Source organism: Myripristis murdjan, chromosome 20 (genome assembly GCF_902150065.1).
Source record: "Myripristis murdjan chromosome 20, fMyrMur1.1, whole genome shotgun sequence".
NCBI classification, from domain to species: Eukaryota; Metazoa; Chordata; class Actinopteri; order Holocentriformes; family Holocentridae; genus Myripristis; species Myripristis murdjan.
This window is the reverse complement of record NC_043999.1, coordinates 8,293,898-8,317,031: the sequence shown is the minus strand read 5'-3', so window position 1 is coordinate 8,317,031 and position 23,134 is coordinate 8,293,898. Positions and strand designations below refer to the sequence as shown.

Below are 23,134 nucleotides of genomic sequence, written 5' to 3'. Positions count from 1 at the left end.
GGCAGAGGCAGAGGCGCTGTACTCTGAATAGTGAAGCACAGCGGCTGAGCACGTTTCAGCAGCGTCTCGTATTAAAATTAGCCGGTAACGAATCCACTAAAGCAAGACGTTTGCTGCGAAATGAGATTATCCCCTATGTGAAAGTGACAACTGCTCTTAGAAAAAAAAAAAAAAAAAACAGTTTGCATGAAAGCAAAGCACATTATAGGTCACGATTAAAGTCATCTCTTCATGCACTGCTGCATAACACTCTTAAAAATTCATTATCAAAACACTGCAAAATGAGATATCTCCTGTTTTAAAGGGACAACTGCCATTAAAAATGATTGGATCAATGTAAAACAATTATGGCTCATAATTAAAGTCATCTGGAGGTGCTGTCTTTAAAAACATAACATATATCATAATATCACTGCTTTTACATCTTCACTATAGCGTTACACCAAGTCTGTTTGCTATCTAGAGCATGCATCACTGTGTGTGTTTTTGTGTGTGTGTGTGTAACACTCAACTCATTCATTCGAATGCATTATGAAACCACTAATGAGACGTCTCCTATTTCACAAGTGGCATCCAGTCTTTAAACATTCGCAGCTACGTTTCACTCCAAAACGTTCTGCATATTTTAAACGCATTAACGTGGTCAGCGATCGATTTATGCGAATTATCCTGAAAGCTAGCGTTTTAAGACCACGTCTCCAATGCAAAAACAGAAGATGGAGAGACTGAATGACCTCCTTGCCACGCGATGATGATTATGGTTATTACCACTCTCCCACTATAAATATGCCAGATGTGTCACCGTTCTCCCTCTCAAAGACGCCGTCATATAGATTCGTCACCTGTCTCTGACGACTTCAGTCTAATCTGAATGCAGATACGGGTTAAATTAACTCGTCGCTGCAGAAATCGCGTATTCCAGCTCCTCAGGCCTTTTATAGCATCTGCAGTGCTTTTGAATATTTACTGATGAATTCAAGGCAGGTTTTGGTTGTTGTTGTTGTTGTTGTTGTTGTTGTTTCAAAATCAATATATGGTGTTTTGGAATGGAGCCTTTTAGATGAAGAGAGTCAGTGTGACATCTCGAACATGCACCTTTTGCATAGCGCTCTGCGAGCTCCGTTATAAAGCCACTGCTGGTTTGACTCCGTCTCCTCCTGTTTACATTTTCGGATGGAAAGACGAGAACGGGAGCGCTGACAACACCTTGTGAAGGCAAGTCATACTGTTTATCTTCAAACCATTACAGCACCATCCAGGCACTAAGGCAATTAATTACTGAATTATACCACGCTGGTGCACAATGAATGCAATAGGCCCTAGGGGCTTTTTCTCATTACCAGGTACACACTGTCCTACACAGGGGAAGCAGGGAGGGCTTTTAATAACATTTAGTATTCAGATTAAACTGTTGTATGCAGCCAAAGCTCCGGCTTCCAGGGTTTCAGCTCTGAAGTAGGATCAATTTACAATCCAATTAATTCAAATTGTGTGGAAACACGCTCACATGGAGAAAAACAACTGCCTGTTCCATTAACAAAAGGCAAAACGGTTTTTTGGAACAGTCGGGGGCGAGAGGGGGGGGGGACTCCAAAACATCACGGTGATTTAGAGTGCCACCGACGTCACATGAAAGGGCTCCAAAATGTCCCTTTGCCATCACACGTGTGAGATCAGGGATGTTTCATGACGACGCTGTCAAAAACAGGATTGGGATTGGTTCCAGCTTAAATCAGTTTAGTGGTAGTTTGAGCGGTTCGGATTAATTCCAGTTAAATGCAAGTGTCTAATCAGGCCAGTTTGCAGCATTTGTGAACTGAAAAGCCTCCACTCGGTGCGTTTACCTCATTATGCGTTCATGCAGACCTCGTCAACTCATAAAAGTTGGACATTTGAGTTGTAAATCTGAATGGTCGCCTCAACATGCGGACAGGTTTTAAACAAAGTCAGGTAAATGGTAACTTTTTAGGATTTTTTTTCCATTAAAATGTGTGCTCACTTTCAGGACGACATCATTGGTCCAGCCTCTCGACACCTCAAATGACCTGAAATTACGATCCAAGCACAAACACCTGGTGTAAATATAATGTGGGCGTGACATTTTTCTGACTTTGTAAGTTGACAAGGAAGACCCGAACGCAGCATGATTTGAATTCAAGGAGTTACTGCGGTTGGCCAATCAGCGTCCACTCTTCAGACGTGCACTTTTAATACAATTTATTGGCCTGACGTGAGGAACAGCACTTTGTTCTTACTGGAATATTTGAAAACAAAGAGCATGAAAACAGGAAACATCACAGGGAGAGATCACTGATATGTGTGAGCCAATGGGAAGTCAGGGAATGAGGCAGTTTGATTCGCTGGGCTGGGTGAGTGGGCGGGATTCTTCCAACATCTGTGAAGGTTTCATTGGTTGAAATTTTTATTCACGCCCACTGGTGCAGCATGAGCTCACCGTTAAAGACACACTGTTTTCCAGGAAGTGGAGTTCATTTCACGGGGACTTTGATATCGCCCCGGCAACATGGCTATGACAAATTCTCTTTGTGTGTGCATGTGTGTGTGTGTGTGTGTGTTGGAAGGGTCAGGTCCCACTGCTCCACATGTGACTGTCAACCTCCCCCCTGGCAAGGTACCAGGCAAAGCCGCGCTGGCTGCCATGGAGATGCACACACATGGAGGCGCCTAATGTAGCAGAAGGGAACGTGGAGCGGCCCCCACGCCGCCGCTTGTGTTCGTGTGCCCGATTCAGACTTACTAACTAGGTAGAGCGAAAAGAGGGAGGCAAAGTCAATGAAGCGCTCTCCCGGAGCAGTAAAGACACATTAGAGGCCCGGGCGTCGAGCGGCGGATTTCTGCTAGATGAACTAAATGGGATGCCGCCGCCGCCGCCGCCGCCGCTGCTGCTGCTGCTGCTGCAGACTCCCTGGTGGCCGAGACGACATGAGGATAACAGTTTTTATTTGAATGCATTTCTAAGTTGTCCACACAAAAGCACAGGGCTGCACCATTACTGCTAAAACTACAGACCTAATCCCACATGTTTGGTACTGACAACCTGATTATACAGAAATATATACGTGCATATAAGGCATATATGCATATATGCATATGTGCATTTTCATATACGACACATATAATTAACATACTGCAAGTACAGGTGTCCTCTCTAATTTTTTGAGTCAGCAGCTGCAGGTATGGGTGCACATATGACCACATAAGGACAATATGTTGTTTTCATATATGCACATATGTAAGTTATACATTTGGGCTACACATATACATAACAGAGGGAGGTATATGAGTTTGGTTCATACATGACTATATATGGAAAAATTATCATTAGACATACTCTGGTACAGAGGCATATATGTTCATATATTAGATTTCCAAATGAGGATTTAACACTATTGTTCAGAATGTTTTGTCTTTTCTTGCAACTTCTCTCTCAAACAGAAACTACAGAGCAAAATCAGTTCCTTTTTCTCAGTTCCCTTTCTAACCACAATGCAATTCTGAGGAACCTATACTTACAGCTAAACAGAACTGGACCCCAACCACAGAATTAAACTTGAGACAAAGATGCAGTGTCAGCAAATAAAGACACGCGATGCACTTGGTGATGTTTTGACAAGAGGTTGAACAGGCTGAGTCGCAAATACAATGCAGAGGAAAATTTTGCACGGTATCTCTTCTGGTCAACATGTAGCCTGGTTCCCAGCTGTAATTCAGTGTCACGTGTGTATCAGAGATCATTTAATGATTTAACTGCTTGCATCATCAGTAGGGCTGTAAATCAGAAACTTCATCGCAATACGATATTCATTCTTTGACCAACCACACGATATTTGCCGACATCAACTCTGCCACAATGCCATTTCAATTCAGTTCAATTTCGAGGCCGACGATCCACATGAGACGATGTCATGTGCACGTTTGACAAAATCAGCTGCATTTACACCAAAACACAAAGAGCGACCAAAATATGATTTGACAATGTCATCACTGAACTCTTCCGCACATTTAAATGAAAACAACAGATTGTTTCTGATCTCAAAAGAGACCTCTGAAAAACTTTTTAATGTTGTTCACTATGAAGTGCTACTTTTCTCCGGTTTCAGTGGAAATGTTTTATTTCTTAACTTAAGAGCCCTGAGATGACCTTGAAAGATCATTTACAAGGTTCTTCTGCGTGCTCAGTGGTTTAGAGAGCTTTAAGGTTTTAACATCTTATAGAGAACTTTAATTTCCCATTTTTCTAAGCGGGATTTTTGAGTCACCCGTCGCTTCTATTCAGTCCAGACGGGAGAATTTTCACTGAAATCCAAAATATTTCCACACTGTTTTATTCCCATCCGGAGAGTAAATATCCTGATTGTCTTTTTCTTGGCTGACCTGTCTGTTTTAATTTCTTTAGGAAAGGACAGAAACTGTAACAAGAATGTGCCATGGGACTTTCACAATAAAAGCATATTAAAATGATTATGGACTGATGTCTTCATTCATTTCGCATCAATGATACTGGATCAGTGATCACTGGCACACTGCCCTCCGCCCTTTATCAATGCCTTAAATTTCTCAAAGAAGAAGAAATCTACTATCTGTATTTTTCATTTTTCATATTTATTATTTTCATCAGTATATCTTACATTTCTTACATTTCAACACTTAAACATCTCACATTCTCAGGCTACTTTATTGTATATACTTAGCCCTTAGGGCCCTATCTTGTGCCACCCGCTATCCGCTGCCACTACCCGCTACCTGCAAATTGCGGATTTAGGAGCTTCCGCTATCCCTAAACGGTATCTTGCGCCACCCGCTACCCGCTATCCTTATGCCGACTCCGTCATTTGCGCCTGGAGGTGTGTTCGTGGGCATGTTTCATGCGCTTTCCCTAAAGTTGCTATCTTGCGCACAAACTTTAGGGATAGCGGATAGCGGGTGGTCAGGACCACCCGCTATCCGCTATCCCTAAAGTTTGGGCTGTTACGAGAGCGCGCCCAGGCGGCTTCAATGCGCGCCCCGACGGAGCCTCGTCACGCACACGGTCGGACTGATACCGGGACGCCGCCGGAATCGACTGAGTATATTACTCATATAGACTGTTTAGAGGAAAGACTGCTTTAATTGGACACTTACGCCAGCACGTTTTATTGTTTTATCATAAGCCAGCAGCTGTGCTATAGGCTATTTTTATTTTTAATATTTTATTTGCCCAATCTACCTTGTCAATAAATTAGTTTACACATAGTTCCACCTCTGCCTCTTGTGTGTGTGTGGTGTGGCCGGGGATTTTACTCAATCAGTACAACCTTGTGACACGTCCACTTGGACACATGTGGCTCCACCTCCCGAATTAACTCGCCTATAATATAATATATAATATGTATATAAAGCCAACTTGCTTTAGCCTCAGTAGAAGCCCTGAGAAAATCTACCTCCCTCTCTCCATCGCGGGTTTAGGATTTAGGATTTAGGATAGCGCATCCTGCCCTTAAAGGCAATGGCACCTGGCACACTGATTGGTTTAACTGGCATAACGCCCAAAACACGCCTATTCATAATATAGCGGGTAGCGGAGGTGTTTTGCGGATAGCGGGAGGTGCACAAGATAGCAACTTTTACGGGGGAACGCCTCTTCCTAAATCCTAAATCCGCAAATAGCGGGTTTAGGGAGTCTGGCGCAAGATAGGGCCCTTAGTGTCTTTAGTGTATATATTTCGCATATTTAGTCTCTATTGTATATACTTTTAATTTTAATTTTTAATTTTTTGTTTTTATTGATGATGCTGCTGTAACGTGTGAATTTCCCAGTCTGGGATCAATAAAGTATACCTATCTATCAATCTATCTATCTATCTAAATCGGCAAAATAAGTTTTGCTGTCTGGAGCATCACAACATGTCTCTTTCGCTCTCACCACATCCTGTCGTTAGAAAAATTTGCCGGCCGGCCAATCAGGCATCTTGCACAGATTCCGATCAAATCCGCCCCGCGGGAACAAGAGCGGTTCCGAACGTCACGATTCAACCCGGGAAAACTCAAAAATCTGGCCGTGGTGATTCACTCGCTGGATCGAGGCAAGTCAACATCACTGAATGGTCATGATTGAAACTTTTCCCAACAACAGACGATGATTTGACACCAACTCCCAGTGTGCAGCTCCTAATATTCTAAGATTCTCGTCAGCAGCAGTGCAGGCAACATCATGTAAATCCTCCTGGTTTTATTACATTAATTTAGTTACGAGCCAAAAATCACAGTCACCATTATGCAATTAAGTGGGTGTCCGCACAGAAGCGCGTGCAGAACTTCCAGATGTATTTTCTTTGCACATTGCAGAAAAACAGATGCAGCATGCAGCTTAAACACACCACAAGAAAGACAAATACAACCGTACACGATATCTGATTTCTACGACCGATCTGCACCGATCTGTGTCTTCACCGGCTTAAAAAAAAAAAAAAAAAAACGAGGACAGGCAAAATGATTCATTTCAACACCCCTTCCCTTCCAAACCCTCACCAACACCAACACCAACCCCACCACCCATGACTTGTTTTATGCCCAATAATGATCGGCGGAGGAACTGCCAAGCTTATAAATTTGGCCGTGAAGACAGGCTCATTGGCAGCATAGCACACAGACAGCAGTGATAAATCCAACAACAGTACATCTTTATTATGGTATGAATGAATGGCAAGACACAGAGAGAGAGAGAGAGAGAGAGAGGGCGAACGATCTAATTGGAAATGTTAAGTGGTGAAACAGGCAAAGGAAAAATGAGGACAAGAGAGAAGATTTTATGCAGTGTTCTTTGGAAGTTTCATCTGGATCTGAAACAACTATCTGTCACCTCAAGTCAATAAATTATGCATAAAACAGCTAAAATGGATCAGTAAATTTTTCACATAAAATAATCTGTCACTCCTCGGAGCCAGTTTGTGAAAACTTTTTTACAAAACACTCGTGTGATGGAGGAATTTTACTTTTACTATTTTTACAGCAGCAGCAACCAAACACAATAGATAACATAAAATAACATTAATAGAGATCGTCCCATCAGTCCATAACATTACATTAGCAGTAACGTCGGTCAACATTACACAGAGTTACAGTGTTGGGGAGTAACTCGCATGTAACTACCTACATCTACTTACACATACTGAGAAAAAAATGTTATTAAATTGCAGTTACTAATCAAAATTTAGGTGATTGCAAAGGGGTAATATACGAATATATTATTTTTGGTCAAAAGCTGTAGAATGCAACGTGCATTTTGTTGATTTGCATCTTCTCTCTGTGCAGGAAAACCTTCATTTGGCAGATTTCCAGACGAGGAAGCGGGTCAGTAAAGCCGGTGGGACAGATTTGAGTGCAAAACCATCAAAGACAGGCTCCATTCATCTGACAGTATGATCTCAAAATTTTTGAGCGTTGTTTCCGATTGGTTCTCTTGTTTGAACTGGCGCCGCCTCTCGTCTGCCAATCAAATCAAAGCGCGTCGCTCTGAGCAGCCGGTCTGGTCTGACATGTCGTCGGACAAAAACACCTTTCAGCTCTGGAAATTCAACAATATTTTCCTTCTGGAATCAGAAAAGGGCTTGAGTGTCACCGTACAGTGTGAAGCTTGTTTAGCAGCTTGTTTACCAACACATTTTTTGCTGGAAAAGCAATCAAAAAGTAATCAAATGCATTAAGTTGCATTACTTTGATGACCACTAATCTGTAACCTATTATACTTCAAAAGTAACTTTCCCAACACTGGTGATTTATTCCCTGCTGTGAATCTCTGAGACGTTATTTTCAGTCAAAATTTAACATCTTGACACGAGACGCCACTCCAAAATGGGCCTTATAAACATTTATTTTTTCAGTAAATACTCACTGCAATGCCATGATTTTTGTTTGATATGTGGATTTTTGGATTTTCCAAACACTGACATCCTCCCCATGTTGTGTTCAGCCGCTGCGAACAGAGAGTATCTCCACTAGTTTCAGCAAGTTGCTCACATTTTCCAGCTGACGCCAAGAGGCACGAATGACATCACTACACATGTTGGACATTCTGGCTCGCTGCTGGGACACAGCTTTTGTTTTTGGCAGCAACAGAGGATTATTTGGAATAAACAGAGGAGGAAGAGCTGGGTAGTGCAGCACCAAAAAAAAGACAAACTCAAACTCCATCAAGAGAAAATGCAAGCCCCGCCCACACTCTTTGATTGACAGGTGATGTTTAGGAAGAGCAGTGCAGAAACACCACAATGATGAGCACTTAATTTGCACCAAATAGAAGACAATATTAAATAAAATAAAAAGAGATATATAGAGACTGGCACTTTAAGGATGACGTTAGAGAGAAAGAGACAGGAAACCTGGTTTGCCTCTTGCAAAAGTCCACAAAGACTTACAAACAAGGAAAGAAACTCTTTCTACCCTCCTGCACATCTGCCCGTGTACTCCGTGCTCCCTCTTGTACCCTTTCTTCTTTCCTTCGCCCGCCCTCTCTCTTGTCTTTTCCTCCATCCTCTTTCTTCTGTCTCTGCTCTTTCCTCACTTGAACTCACTGCCAAGGCTCCACCAAGCCTCGTCCCTGTGGGGGCCATGTCCTTGTGTAACCAGAGGAGGAAAAAAAAAAAGGGGGGGGAGAAAAAAAAAAAAAAACATTATCTCAATCACGGCAGGCGTGTGTTGTGACTCCTCTACCCTACAGACACAACACAGTATGCAGCCGTTTCCACAGGACGTCCCCAAACAGGCACCACGTGGTTCACCAGGGGAGGTCACCCTGGAAAAAATAAAAAAATAATAAAAATAACAACTATATTAACGACTCCCGTCCCAGCCCCCCAGCATGCTGGAACCTAACATAGATTATTAAAAAAAATAAATAAAAATAAAAAAATACACCCCGTCTGACCCCGGCTCAAGCAAGCCACCACTGCAAGCCATTTATTACGAGGTGAAATAGCTTTCAGATTCAATCCCCAAGTCAAATCTTCAAGTAAAATTAGACAGCCCATGGCAAGGCAGAGTGGATAGAAGGAGGAGGAGGAGGGTATCTGCTTACCTGGCCACAAAACACAGGGCAGAGAAATCTTAAAATTTACAAAAATATATATGAAATAAAAAATAAGTGGCTGCATCTTGCATAACTGAGCGCAATCCTACAGCTACCATATGCCACCGGTGCCAAAAAAAAAAAAAAAAAAAAAATCCCAGTGTTGACATTCCCTCTAATGTTTCTCATGATGCTTTCATGAAGAGGGGTTGTCACAGATTGTGTCACGTCCCCATTATAAATAATGGAGGCATGTGAGAGCCAGCGAGGCAGACAGCCCCAGATGTTGGAATAAAAGAAAGTGGGTCAGGTGTCTCGCTGATGCTAACCGCGCGGCCACAGCGCGACATGACAAGCCGGTCGACAGCTCTGATTAGTCTGCTTAATCAGGCGATGCGGCGGAAACATGCAGATTGCAGCGAAAAAAAAAAAAAAAAAAGAACGGGGAAGATTATCATTTTCCAGGAATCCCCTTTGGTTCGATCTATACGCAAAGATCACACAGGTATCCATTCACAATGAAGCAAGCACGTGTGTGTGTGTGTGTGTGTTTTGAGTGTGGTGGCTGCAGTTCATCATTTGGCTGATCAGAAAAGGTCAGGAAGTCAGGTGTGGAGCTGTGCCACCCATGTTGCGTTGTAAATGACCCCCGTCTCCCAAAGGGAGGGGGGGGGGGGGCTCAGATCTCTGTCGATACATCATTCATAGTGCAGGGGAGTTATGTTCTGTGGACCTTCACAGCTGACGGATATTGTACAGACTCATCCGTCTAAAATGCCAGACATCCATCACGCTCTATCTGCCGCAGATATGTATTCTCCTCGTCCAGCGCCGCTCACCCCCGCCGGCATCTGATCAGAAGTGACACACGGAGCCTCGGCGAGCGCGGCGGTGAAATACGTCCCCGGCCGGCCGGCGGCGCCGGCGGCGGCATCGCTCGCGGCATCGCATTCGCACGCAAATCCCACACGGGCAGCTATTTACGAGGTCTGGCCTGCACGTCCCGGCGTTAATCGACCGTGCACCGGCGCGCTCATCAATCGTATCTGGACCATTTGACAAATCGCGCTCCCCACCCGTGACAAATTAAAGCCCCTCGTTTGGGGGTAATAACAACAATTCTCACTGTATTGAAATCAACCCCGAGAAATAAAGAGTCGTTTCTGGTCTTTTTTTTTTTTTCCCCCTGCTCATAAACCCCAATTACACATGCGGGTCAATAATGAGAACTATGATTATTAATGACTTCCGAAGGCTTTATGCCCCTGACTATATGTACCAACCGCAGTGTGTGTCATGCTGTCTAATCTCAAATAGATACACTGTTTAATAAGATATGCAGAGTCTAATTTATCTTGTACTGTGGCCTTAGATTGGCTCTGAAGCCCAGCACCGTGTACGCCTGTGTGTATTCAGATGACTACATTTTTTGCACCAACTTTCACAAAGACAAATTCCTGTGAGTTTATTGTACTCCCTTTAAACCGAATGTTCAAATGAGCAATTGTCTCTATGTCTGCTTGACTGACTGGCAAATTGTGTTTTCGCTAACTCCAAAACTCTCTCTTATTCATTTTGCTCTCAATCCACTTAAGGAAGGTGGAGAGTGTTTTCTTTCCAGATGTCAAACACGGACAAATATTCTCGCCGAACGGAGGTCGGGACGGAGATAAAAGCACAATTACGGGTCGCTTTTTAAATCCTTACTCGTCTTTGTTCATGAAACGGTTGTCTTTGTCAGGGATAGAGATGTGTGTTTTTGAAGGAGCTCTCTTGATTAGATGGATTTCAGATGGCATCATTTTCCACCCAAAAAAAAAACTCCTGGTGCTGACCATGGGACAGTGTGTGCAGGGCAAACCCACACTAATCCCACGTGGGCCCCATGTGGGTCAGCTCATGTGGGGCCCTCAAGCGGTTTTGCCCCTTGAGGCCCCGGTGAGGTTTTTCCGAGGACAACCCCGCAGCGGCTCGCCCTCGGAAAACCCACACGGACACCCCTGTGGCTCAGCCGAAGCAGCGTCCCACAGCAGTTTTACCCTTTGGGGGCCACCATGAGGTTTTCCCACAGGCGACCCCCCCAACCCTTTCGTGTCAACAAGAGGATGTGTGATTGTAACAGAGATCGATATATTTCCGAAGACTGCCGAGGGCCCAAAACATCACCTCACCCACCTTTTGTCACACCTGAGCATCCAACAGTTTCTATTAGGCGGCCGATACGTGGCTTCCGATATTTTTCCGGTGAATTTTGTCCACCATAATGATCGGAAACACCAAAATCCACCAGTTACTTTTGCAAACCAAGGTAGACCGTTCGTATTAAACAGAGCCTTTTATTTTGGATTTTGCATCACAAATCTTCCAGCAAACACATCTGGTGTTGTCACAGAGGTCCACTGGAGAATGAGCTCTTCACAAATAATGGAAATTTTCATGGATGTCCGATTGAATTTAGAACGGATGTGGGCACAGGAGATTAGCTTCTGAAGCCCAAAGTGATTTCAGGTTATTCTGACACAGGTAACCAATTAGGAGTGTAACGGTTCAATAAACCCACAGTTCAGCTTTTATTCGGTTTCTTTTGTACCTTAGGGAGAAAAAAAAACACTACCATTTCTTATATTCTCTGTAATTTGCAAAAATAACTTTTGTTCATTCTGAGATTGGGGAAAACAATATGAGATCTTCTTTCAAAGGCAAAGTAAGTGCTGCTTTGTCTATTTAAAACAAGCATAAAAAAATACTTTCAGTACTTTCATTAATTCTTCAGTTAAGTGGGTGGTTGTATGGCTCTCGTACAGTGGTGTGTTTGCAGGGTGTATTGTGGATTAAATGTTTTTTTTTTTTTTTTTTTTGTAGTTCGGTTTTACCATATTTTCTTTAGCCCAAACCCTCTGGAACCCACCAAGAGCCAATTCAGTCACAAATATCCACTTTTTGGCTTTAGTTCGCCGCTCGCTGACAAGCTGAGATTATGAAACCACAGAAAAACATACAGTAAGACACAGTCAAAAAATAATAATAAAGAAAAAGAACAGAACCTAGCCACATCTTTTAAAATTTTCTGAAATGACACATTTAGAAACCAAGCAGCTGTTTGCTATTATCGCAGAGGACACGGCTCCAATATGGCCGCCCTGGAGTGTGTCACGACTCACACGTCCTGACGTTCCTCTGTAGGACTTATTTATCAGCTGCTGGCCTGCCAACGTGGCTGTTAGGAGGGCTAACTTAGCTGCCACAGGCACAATTTACTCCACTTGGCTAGTTGTAACCCTCCCCACTCTGAATACAGCAGGTAATGTATATAATGGTATGTGTGTTGTATCCACAAATAACAGCCTGCCCACATCCTGTCAGCGGCGGCCGTGTGCAGAACGCGCCCACCGCTGCAGATTTAAGTTTCCTTCTCCTCATTGACTTAATGGATTGTGAAGCAAGGCAAATGATTTTTCCTCTGACAACAGCGCGTGCATTAGCCTTCACCATTCGTCACCCTTCACAATCCATCCTGGAAGCTGAAATAACAGCATTCATCAGAGGAGAAAAAAAAATAAAATAAAAAAAAGACACCCACAAAACAACAGGAACACCAGAGAGGCGATGATCGATTCAAATTGGATCCCTGTCAGGAATCCTGGGTCAAAAAAAAACACAAAAAAAAACACAAGTGCCACAGGTTTCCCTAAAAACACATTAAATACTGTCATTAAGGATAAATGGCGAAGTCAGTGGGTGTATCAATAAGGCGGTACGTATGCACAGAAGCCTCATTTTAGATAGAGACGCTAAACAAATTGAGTGTCAGGCACCGGGAAAGAGAATCAAATACAAACACGCCAGTATCAGCCCCCACGCCTGCTGCGGACAATCACCACCAAATCCTCGACAGCAGCAAACTGAAAACAAAACCATCATAAATAAATGAAAATAATTCATCAATGATGCGTCCGGCCACGTCTCAATCCGTGGCTCAGTTCTCCCGAGCGGGATAACCTTGAAGGTCGGGCGTTCCAAGTTCCTCCTGTCTTCTCGCAATTGCCCCTTCAAGCTTCCACCTCACCCCCTTTCCCATCTCTTTCATCCCAATCCCCCCCTTTTTTTTTTTTCTGGGAAATGAAATTTACCCAGGCAATGCATTCCTGTAGCTCATTCTACCCATTCGCCCTCTCCTGCTGCCAAGGAAAAAAAAAATTCCACTTATTTATTTATTTTTTTTCTCCTCTCTCCCCTTCCCACTGGCAGATTCATGGAGACCTTACCTCATTACAGAAGGTCATCACTGGCACCCCATCAGTTGTCAGCTACGGCTCAAAAAAGCGCTTGAAACTGATTTATTACCAACAGCTGTCTCGGAGGGGATCGTGCGAGAAACATTATGAATAAAAATTCAAGAGATGCAGAGCGATGAGGAGACAGAGGGATGGCAAAGGTCAGAGTGGAGAACTCACCCTGAGATTTCATCAGTCAGAGGTTTTATGAGTGATTGCGTCAACGCTTTTATTGTTTCATGTTTTAGGTTTTATTTTATTTAAGTGCAAGAAATCATAGACTCTGTGCTATCATCATGACCGTTATTATCATTTCCTGTATTTGTGCAATAACTCATTCAACCGCTATGGAGATATGTCTGCAGCGATGGGACCATAGGGGGCGCTACAATAAGGCCCCAAATTCCACAGCTTAGTCGTATCATCCCATTAGTTACAGAGAGGTGAAAATCGGTACAAATAAATTGGTGATAATGAGGAGTAATTTTGCCTCTACGACCCATAAAAACCAGCTTTAAAAGTTTCTGCAACTTTAATTTAAAAAAAACTCTCAAAAAAAATTTAAGGTAGCAGCTAAGGAAAGTTATTGATTCATTAGTTATTGACCGATTCTTTTTTTGGAAGTTTTGGCACAAAAGGTTTAACTGGTTGGTAAAACCATGCCACAGTAATCAATCAGATTGAAATGCGTGGGTGTGGTCAGACCCGGCTTATTAATTAAAATAACCTCCTCATAATTCCTTTTGTGTTCTTGAATTGTAGCCAATTGAGACGTTCTTTCCACCCCATTTCACCATTACAGATAGATATTTGAAACCTGGCACTGGGGCTGGGCGATGTGGACAAAATCAAATATCAGGATATCTTTGAGCAGATACCGTGATATCGATTGTGGAGATATTGGTGCGCTCATAAGATATTTACATACACAGTTTCTGATGAACAATCATTAGTAATTTGAATATGATAACCAGAGCGGCTACAGCAGTGTTAATAAGTTCAGAAAACTACATACCCTTCACCGTAATGCAGCATTTAAAACCAGAAAAAGGCAGCATTTATGCCACAAAACGAAATCAAGATATTGATATAATATCAATTATTGAGCCCAGACCACCTTGGCAAACATTTGTAGCTGATTATTCGGAGTGATTCTGCCTCAAAGGACTCAAAACAGCCACCTTTAAAATTTACTGCCATGATATAGTCCGTGATGTAAGCCTTCAAAAATCTTCTCGTGAAGCTCAAGTCAGAATGACACCAACACAACAGCTTGCAGTCAGTTTCAAAAAAAAAAAAAAAAAAAAAAAAAAAAAAAGGGCAGCCTTCCTCAGCCCTGAGCACTTCCTCCTCCTTCCCGCTCAATCTCTGCTGTCCAGCTATATTTAGCTTTATCATAGCAATTTGCGACGTTGTGCCCCACGTCTCAAGTGAGTAGCTGCTGTGAGAATTCCTCCCTGGGGAGCTCCTACAGTATATATCCATCCATCCATCCATCCATCCATCCATCCATCTCGCTCACTGTGTGCCACTTATTTGTGCTCTGGGTGGCCACCGGGTTTTGGCAGCGGGGCGGCTTTAAAGCAAGACCGCCCGCCCGCCCTGTAACAAGAAGGCCACAGGGTCAATCATCCCAAACATGCATGTCCATTAACAGCCACGTGTCCTGCTGACGACGTGTCCTTGAGCAAGACTATAAAAATGCTCACCTGCTCACTCTCTGGAAGACTGGACCGAGCATCGGCCGAATGCCTAAATGAAGACAAAAGCGCGCCCGGAGTGGAGTCGACACCGCTTAAGCGACGATTTGCACGGGAAAAGAAACAACGCACACGAGCTGGATATCATCAAATACCGGCGTTTGGTTTATCTCATCACAAAACGAATCAGCCTGGGCCATTAATGTAGCCGCACGGAGGCCAGATGCCGAATTCGTCACTGAAACTGAACGCCAAGGAGGTGCGGTAAGTGCTGTAAGGCCGAGAGCCAGCAGAGACTGTGTACATGGCCTGCCCATCGCGCGGCCCTCTGCATACAAAAAATGTTTTCATGTTGCGTGCCTCACATGAGGAAGTAGAGAGCCGTGGTTCGCGCTGGCTTGTGTCTGTCGGAGCAGGTATCTCGCCGTTGTCGCTATTTCCTGCAACTTCCTGTTTGGGTTTGCTGTGCATGTGCCAGACCTGACCACTTCCTCTGCACTTTTTACCTTTTAGGGCAAGTAGCTCGGGCTGAAGATAGTGATCGCGAAATTACAGGCAATGACTCCGGTCACACATTATCTGTTTCATTCCTCCGCGTCCAGAACAGGCCTGAATATATGCAATTGAGACCCTGATCTTCGCCGAGCTCAAGTGCTTCTTAAGTCCTGACTGCAGGATAAAGAAGTGCCGCATCAGGATAGCAGATCACTGCATTTCATTTCTCTCTCTCTCTCTCTCTCTCTCACTCTCTCTCACACACACACACTGTGTCAGTTTTGAAGGACTTTACAGGACGAGAAGGATCAAAATCTTCTGCATTGCCATAAGACACAAACACTACTCCACAGACTCTCCCAGCACTCTGCAATCTGTCTCATTTTGAAGAGCAAACCCCCCGAGGAAGAGCTGGACGAAATCAAATATCACGACATCTTTGGCCAAATGCTTTGATATCAATATTGTGACGACCATAAGATATTTACACCTGAGAGACTTTTGCGATACAATCATCAGTAATGTGGATATAATGAGAAAGGAGGTGGAGAGAAATAATAAAAACAGCTGAAACAGTCTAAGTTAAGAAAACTGCATTTCTTTACTGCAATGCATACTTTAAAACCAAGAAAAGACATCATCATACCTGAAATCCCAGATGATGTCTAATTTCATATCATAATATTGATAAAAAATTTTGTTATATCGCCCAACCCTACCCAGAGGTTGTCCGAAAGTGTCTTAAATTAAAAAAAAAAAAAAAAAAATAGAGCCAGACTCCTCCCAAAACATGAGGAAAACAAAGCCTTAACGCAGGCTGTGAACTCGGGGGCCCAGGAAAAACTGAATCAATATGGTAAAACTCCTGACACAAATTGCCCGAGATCCCATACAGGCCGCTCTCTCCCAACAGATGGGAACCAATTAGCCACCTGACTCCCAGAAAACACTTGGGCAGCCGTGTGGAGCCAAGATGCAAATGAAGCAGAGGAAAAAAGGTGGAAACGGACCTGCCGATGTCTTGGGAGAGGGGAAAATTAATGAAGGAGACAGACGAGGTGCAGTTTTGGAAAAAAAAAAAGAAAAGAAAGAGAGAGAGAGAGAGAGAGAGAATAAAGTGGGAGGTGATGTATGGAGGACAGAGGGGGGGTTGGATTGAGGAATCCCTGGAGACGCTGCACAAACACCAACCTGAGAGGCAAAAGTCTGAGCATGGAGGATGTAATCTAGGCTAATCCCGCAGGCACTGAATCCTCTATCTGCTTGTAGCATCAGACGACCAGTATAATCCCACTGTAAAATAAGATCAGTAGACATATTTAATTTGAAGCTGACATAAAACAATTTATCTACTTAATGAATGTCTTGTCATATCCACTTAGCTGATCCAGTGACTAGGCCAGAAGCTGCTGGAGCTGCTGCTGCTGTTGCTCATCAAAATATTAATTTGTGGTTGAAACAAGTGCTTAAAAATCGCTGCACCCAAAAAAAAAAAAAAAATCGCCCCGATTCAACCCTCTTTACACGCCGGACAACATGTTCAAATTAAGATCCGGGACCACAAAAAGAGCTGCCGATTTCAATTTGACAAAGAAGAAAGCCTTTTCTGTAATCTTTTCTGATGCCAGGATTGTGGCATCAGATTTCAAATATCTCACTTCCGTCAAAAGTGAGGAGCGGTGAGGGAAAAAAAAGCTAGAATAAGCTGCCAGTACAAGTTAAGCTCCAAAGGACAATTTCAAAGCTTCGAACGTGTCTACGCTTCCCCCGTCTCAGCCAGCTCAAAAGGCAGTGTTTACTTCCATTCCCTCTGACTGTTCACAAAAGGCATCAGACAGCTGTTAGATATAGCCGAGTAAATATTGATAAGTGTAGGTGACGTGCAGAAAACACATCCTCCGGGGATTTAGAGACTCGAAAACAGCTGAATTCCATCGTCGTGAATAATCTGGACTTCTTCCAAGTTGTTGGAGGACGGGACGGTGCTCAGCTGTGTGCCTTTTACATGACACATGCACAGTTTACTTTAAAAAAAAAAAAAAAATTGCACTGATTTGACCTTCTCTATTATAATGTCCCAAATTAGCTTTCCTGGCATGGCACGGCTCCTTCTTCCACAACACCATGTGCTCCCCGCCAACGAATGCAAGCGCTGAATAATGTTATGCAAGTCAAATCCCTTATCTTGTTCCAACGATGATTGCAGATTAATCTTGCTAATGTGTTTGAATGACTAAGACAAACATAAACAACGATCACTCTGATAAGAGTTTCAGAGCCTTGTCCTTCTATATAATTAAACAAAGACTAAAATGTCTTGGGGGGAAATGTCTAAATGGCTTGTGGTGCTCACCATGCCTGGGCTCATTCACAACAAGCAACAAACTCCTGCACGTTTACTCCTTCAGTTCAGTTTGTTCACTGCAGAATTGTGCCATTTGGGCTCAGGTGGCACCGAATAATTGGGGCTCCTTCCATTTTTGAGGCTAATTGAAGGGCGCTTCATTAGGAGGGAGAACGCAGCGCAGGCCAGCTACAAGAAATGACCCAGAATGCAAAGTGTGTACGGGTGCAAGTGCATAAACATAAAAACAAGTCTATCACATTTAGCTGAAGCTACAGGGAATAAAAACACCTGCAAATATAAAAAGTCTTAACCTGGTGCGATGACAGGTTATGAAAACTCTACTACCCGAGCCCCTCTGCGAGCCCAAGCCCCCTTTGTTTAACAGCCCTGCTTTCTGTGATCCTGAGCAAAATACAAATCCCAAAATTGCAGCTTTTCTTCTTCAGGTTGCACCACAGAAAACAAACCGTGGGTGTGATGGCGCCCAGCGTGGGCTTGTGGAAGAGACTTCGTGTGACTCCAGGTAAGACGTGGGAGTCAGTGAGAAGCCCTGTGCAAAGCACTGCTGGACTCTTTCCGTCCTTCTCTTCAGCTGCAGCAACACCATATACCATTCTGCCAATAGGGCCTATGGTGATTGAGTGCATCATGAACATGCACAGAGTGATATATGTGTCCTCCTGCACTCAGTGTGAGGTCCTGTTGTTCCTGTACTGAGTGTGCCGCTTTGTACTTCTGTTACTACACCAGTCCTCCATATGAGTCACCAACACAGACTCCTGGACATTTGTACTACTTGGCAAAGAAACCATCGTGATTGTAAGTATATAATGGTACAACAATGCCATTATTCAGGAATGCAACTGCAGCACAGTACCAGAAAAAAAAAAAAAACCTGACTGAAAAGCTCCCACGAGCTTTGTAGCAAATGCCATGTTTTGTTATAAATTTGTTTCAAGCAGCCTTGGTTTCGTCTTGCCTGCCACCTCTGACTACGCTCGCATTGTCCTTTTAGTTTCTTGTATGCATTTGATAGCACACAAAATGCCTTTGGTAGTACAGTTTTATTTTAATAGAGAAGTGTTTATATATTTATAAAAAATAAAAAAAAAAGGTAGATGCCATGCTGAAGGCCTCTGCAGAGAGGCTGCACAGGAAGTCAGAGAGACAATGGGAAAGCGAGCCGTGCTGCTGCCTGTTCAGCTATAAGCACATGCACACAACGCTTGGATGCCAATTCGTTCCTGGTGCACTGCCACCCTTTCAAGTGCATGACACCAAAATGGAGGAATATGATTTGATAGACACGGGGAAAAGATGTGAAAGCTCATAAAGGCAACAAGGAATTGCTGCTTGTTAGTTCCACTGGTAAATTATGCCATACAGCGCTCACAGAGGCAGAAAACATCGAGGCAATCTATAAAATGACATATTAATGCACTGCAAACAAAGGCAAGTTAAAGAAGTCCGTCTTCGTTTCTGCCAAATGTGAAACCTAGATTAGTGGGGAAACAGCACCCAAGACTTTTAAGACTCTCCAACGCAGCTTCGTGCTAGAAATCTCCTCCTCATCCTGTTCCTAATAGCGCCCCAGTTATTTTTGCTCACCAAAATAAAACAATGAGAGTGTTGTATGTGGCTGGCTGTGGATCTGGCTATCAATCCTGCTTCCCCCTCTCGAGCAAACTGGAGTAAACAAGCCTCACTCAACAGCAAGGCTCATGACATCACTACATTCAACCTGGCCCTAGAGGCGGATGAGGGTTAACCTGCCTTGCAGACCTCAAATAACTTTGAAAAAGGTGTGGCCAAAGTGCCCATGAGCACGACTGTGAACCAGCCACCTTACTCATTCCGAGTCCCTGCCAATTAAATGCCCAAAGTACCCAACATGAAGGTAAGAGGTGGCTTGGTTCTTGCGCCTGGCATAATTGGAGCAAACCACTGTGCCACTGGGTGACAATGACCCCGGCTGGCCATTGTATCTGATGAATACACACATCACCTTTCATGTGACAGAGCTGTTAGACCACAATGGTGCCGTATAGCATCTGAATGACAATTGAAGCGGCTTGTGATACAAAGACAAAGAAAGTAATCACCTCTGCTCTGTAGTGGAGGGAGGCTGGGAGGCGACTGGGAACTAGAGGAGAATATATTGGCTAGAATAAAACACGACTTCGGTTAAAAGCCAGCAGTCAGAGGGTTTAAATATCCGTGTTAAACAGTATGCAGGCATATCACAAAAAAAAAAAAAAAAAAAAAAAAAACCTAGATGTCGTTTGTGGAATCTGTGCAAAACTACGGATGCAGATGGCTAAAAAAGTTAATTATATCCATCTAATTGCTCGTAAATTAACGCTGTTCTAAAAGCGCCCGCACAAATTGATGTCCGGTTCCGCAAAATAAAATTGCATATGTCGCTGTATTCCGCGTTATGACTGAACACATGCATGCAAAAGTGTGAGGACAAAAGCCAAAGAATCAGAACGAGAGGTGATGCTGCCCCATTCTTTTCTTCACACACACACACACACACGCACAGAGAGAGAGAGAGAGAGAGAGAGACAAACACACACACACGCCAAAGCAAACCCCTCCGTGTGGGAAATAACTTTGTTCCGTTTCCTCATTAAAACACAAGCCCTTCAGCGGACATGAAGGCAGTAAAAAAAATCCACCATGTAAGACAGAGCAAAAAAAATAATAAATTAAAAAAAAAAATGGGAAAATGAATCAAACTCACCCTTGTGGTTCCCGTGTCGGATAAGAGCAGCGATCCTGTGCGCCGTCTGGCTCCGCTCTCCTCCCGCCGGCTCCTCCGCTCATTTAAACGGGGCAGCGATTGCGAGATTTGTTGCCGTGCGCTTCGCCTTGTTTAGCGGGTGGCGCGGCTGTCACTGTTTTCTTCCTATTTCAGGGCAGCGCCGAGGAGCCGAGAGCCCTCCCACCGCTCCGCTCGCACCTTATTAGCTCAAACCTGCCTCTAAAAACGGAGACGCCCTCTCGCCGGAGGTGGGGAGGGAGAGGAAGGGCAACGCACAACAGGCTGCACCGCTCCGGCACGGAACATGGTTAAAATAATAGTGGTAATAATGAGTCGGAGCGTCTGTGTGTCTGTGTCTGTGCATGTGTGTGTGTGAATGTGTGTGTGTGTGTGATGCTGAGCCCGATCAGACAGCCAGGAGTCCTGCTGCACCGCTGCGCTCTGATGGCTCCAGTGGCTCCCCTGCACTGCAAAAAATGTCCATCTACCCCTCACAATGTCATTTTAGTCCCACTCCAGCTTTTAACCCTCCTGTTACCAATATGTTTTAAATCTCCAGCAATTTAAACCTCCAGAATTTTTTTTAGAATAACAGCTAATGATGTGTCTGGTGCTTTCTATGCACCTATGACGACCTAAATATCCCTTTAAATAAAAATGAAACCCCCTTATACATCAAAGCTGTTGTGGGAATCAGGTTTTTCCTTCCAAAATGTCACATTAACTATCAGGTGGTTCTGGCACTAGCACAGGTGTGGTTATGTTTGGTTAGGGCCATAAAGCAGAGGAAAGTCTTCTGATGATTATAAATTTATTCCAACTAAATTAGGAGAAGTCATTAAATAGGAAGCGGGAAAAAAAGAAACTCTGTTAATTATGTATGGAGAGGCGTTAAGCATTGAATGGGGGTCCAATCGATCCCAAAGACAAGAGGGTTAAAGTCACGAAGGAGTGAATAAGGAGGTATTCTGCTTTGTTTTGCTGGTGATCCACATTATAACATAAAGCTATTTACTGTGCTAAACACCTCTACGTTTTTATTTGACCTATTTTTGTAAAGGTACATTATTGCAAAATAGCCCAAGTATGCTGAAAAATCTTTTTTTGTACTTCGGCTTAATATCAGTATTGTTTGCACCGTTTAGCTATGGAGTTATAGGGTGGTATTGGCGGGTGGGGGATGTTAATGATATGAAAATGATTTGGGAAATGTCTTTCAGTGTTCATGTTGTGACAAACGGTTGGACACAAATATCAATTAGAGAAAAGAAAATGGGGAAAAAATGGAATAAGCACTGGGTGGTTGAGTAGATATTGTTATCGTAGTTGCAGGATTCACTAATTAATAATTTGCTTCTTCCATGCTTTTGTCAATGGACTCTAACCGACCCAGTTTTGCGTAGTGCACCTTTAAAGGCTTACTGATACATTTTTGTAGCAGAAAATATCCCTCATTTATGAAAAAAAATGTATTTCATTAAAGGGCAAGTTCACTATTTTGGAGTTCAAGCCCTATTTACAGATTATCTGGAAGCATCTTCAGAAGTAGAGAGCATCATCATTTTATCAGACGTTTCGGTATTGATCCTGATATTGATCCTGATATCGATGTGCTGCCGGGTTCTGCTCGGCTACAACAGCGCTCAGTGTGGGGAATCGTAAATGGGTTTGAAATCAAGATAAGGTTGATTTTCTGAAACAGGGAGATCCCTGTAGACTCTTGTTGATCTCACATATCGAACATTTTATCGATACTTCTGCATAGACTCTGTTGGCCGCGCAGGGTCTAGCTGTAGCGCGGAAGGTTACAGTTGGAATGGTGGTGCTTGGTTTGTGAAATAAAGTAGTTCCGTTGATTTAATGACTGGTGTGCAAACTTTTTTCTTAGAACGTTCTTCTGGCGCTTTTCCACTAGTACCTACTCGGCTCGGCTCGGTTTCGGTGGTTTTCCATTACAATTGAGTACCACCTCGCCGTCGGTGGAGTTGTCATAGCAAGGCGGCCCCGCCACCAAGCACAGAAAAGTCTCCACCTCTTCATTTGACCACGGTACCGGTTTGCTTGCCATTTTCCAACTTTGTCAACTTCAGCGATGATCAATGCGCATGGTCGCTATTGCCGTTTTCTTTTCGTGAAGGAGTCGCTCTCATGTGTCATCACTCCCTGTCCAATCAGTGGCCTGCACGGCGTTTACGTCACATTTCGACTCGACTCAGCTCGCTTGGAACCCCAGCCGAGTAGGTACTAAAATAGTATCTACCAGGTACTACCAGGTAATGGAAAAGCTCTCAAACTGAGTAGAGTCGAGCCGAGTCAAGCTGAGTAGGTACTAGTGGAAAAGCGCCATTAGAGTCTACAATGAATCTTCCTATTTCACGTTATATAGCCACGTTATCTTAGTTTTTCAAAGCCATTCATGATTGCCCACATTGAGCGGTGTTGTAGCCGAGCAGGAGCCTGTAGCACATGGATATCAGGATCAGTACT

The 23,134-nt window shown here is 43.6% G+C and overlaps 1 protein-coding gene across 1 annotated transcript in view; it reads right to left on the bottom strand.

The window, feature by feature from the left end:
* LOC115378962 (E3 ubiquitin-protein ligase RNF152-like) overlaps positions 1 to 20,801 on the bottom strand; it is a 61,651-nt gene extending 40,850 nt beyond the window's left edge. Inside the window, exon 1 of the mRNA XM_030079558.1 lies at positions 20,627 to 20,801. The gene's annotated coding sequence lies outside the window, so the exon portion shown is untranslated. The remainder of the gene's footprint in view (positions 1 to 20,626) is intronic.
* Positions 20,802 to 23,134: the final 2,333 nt, after the last annotated feature.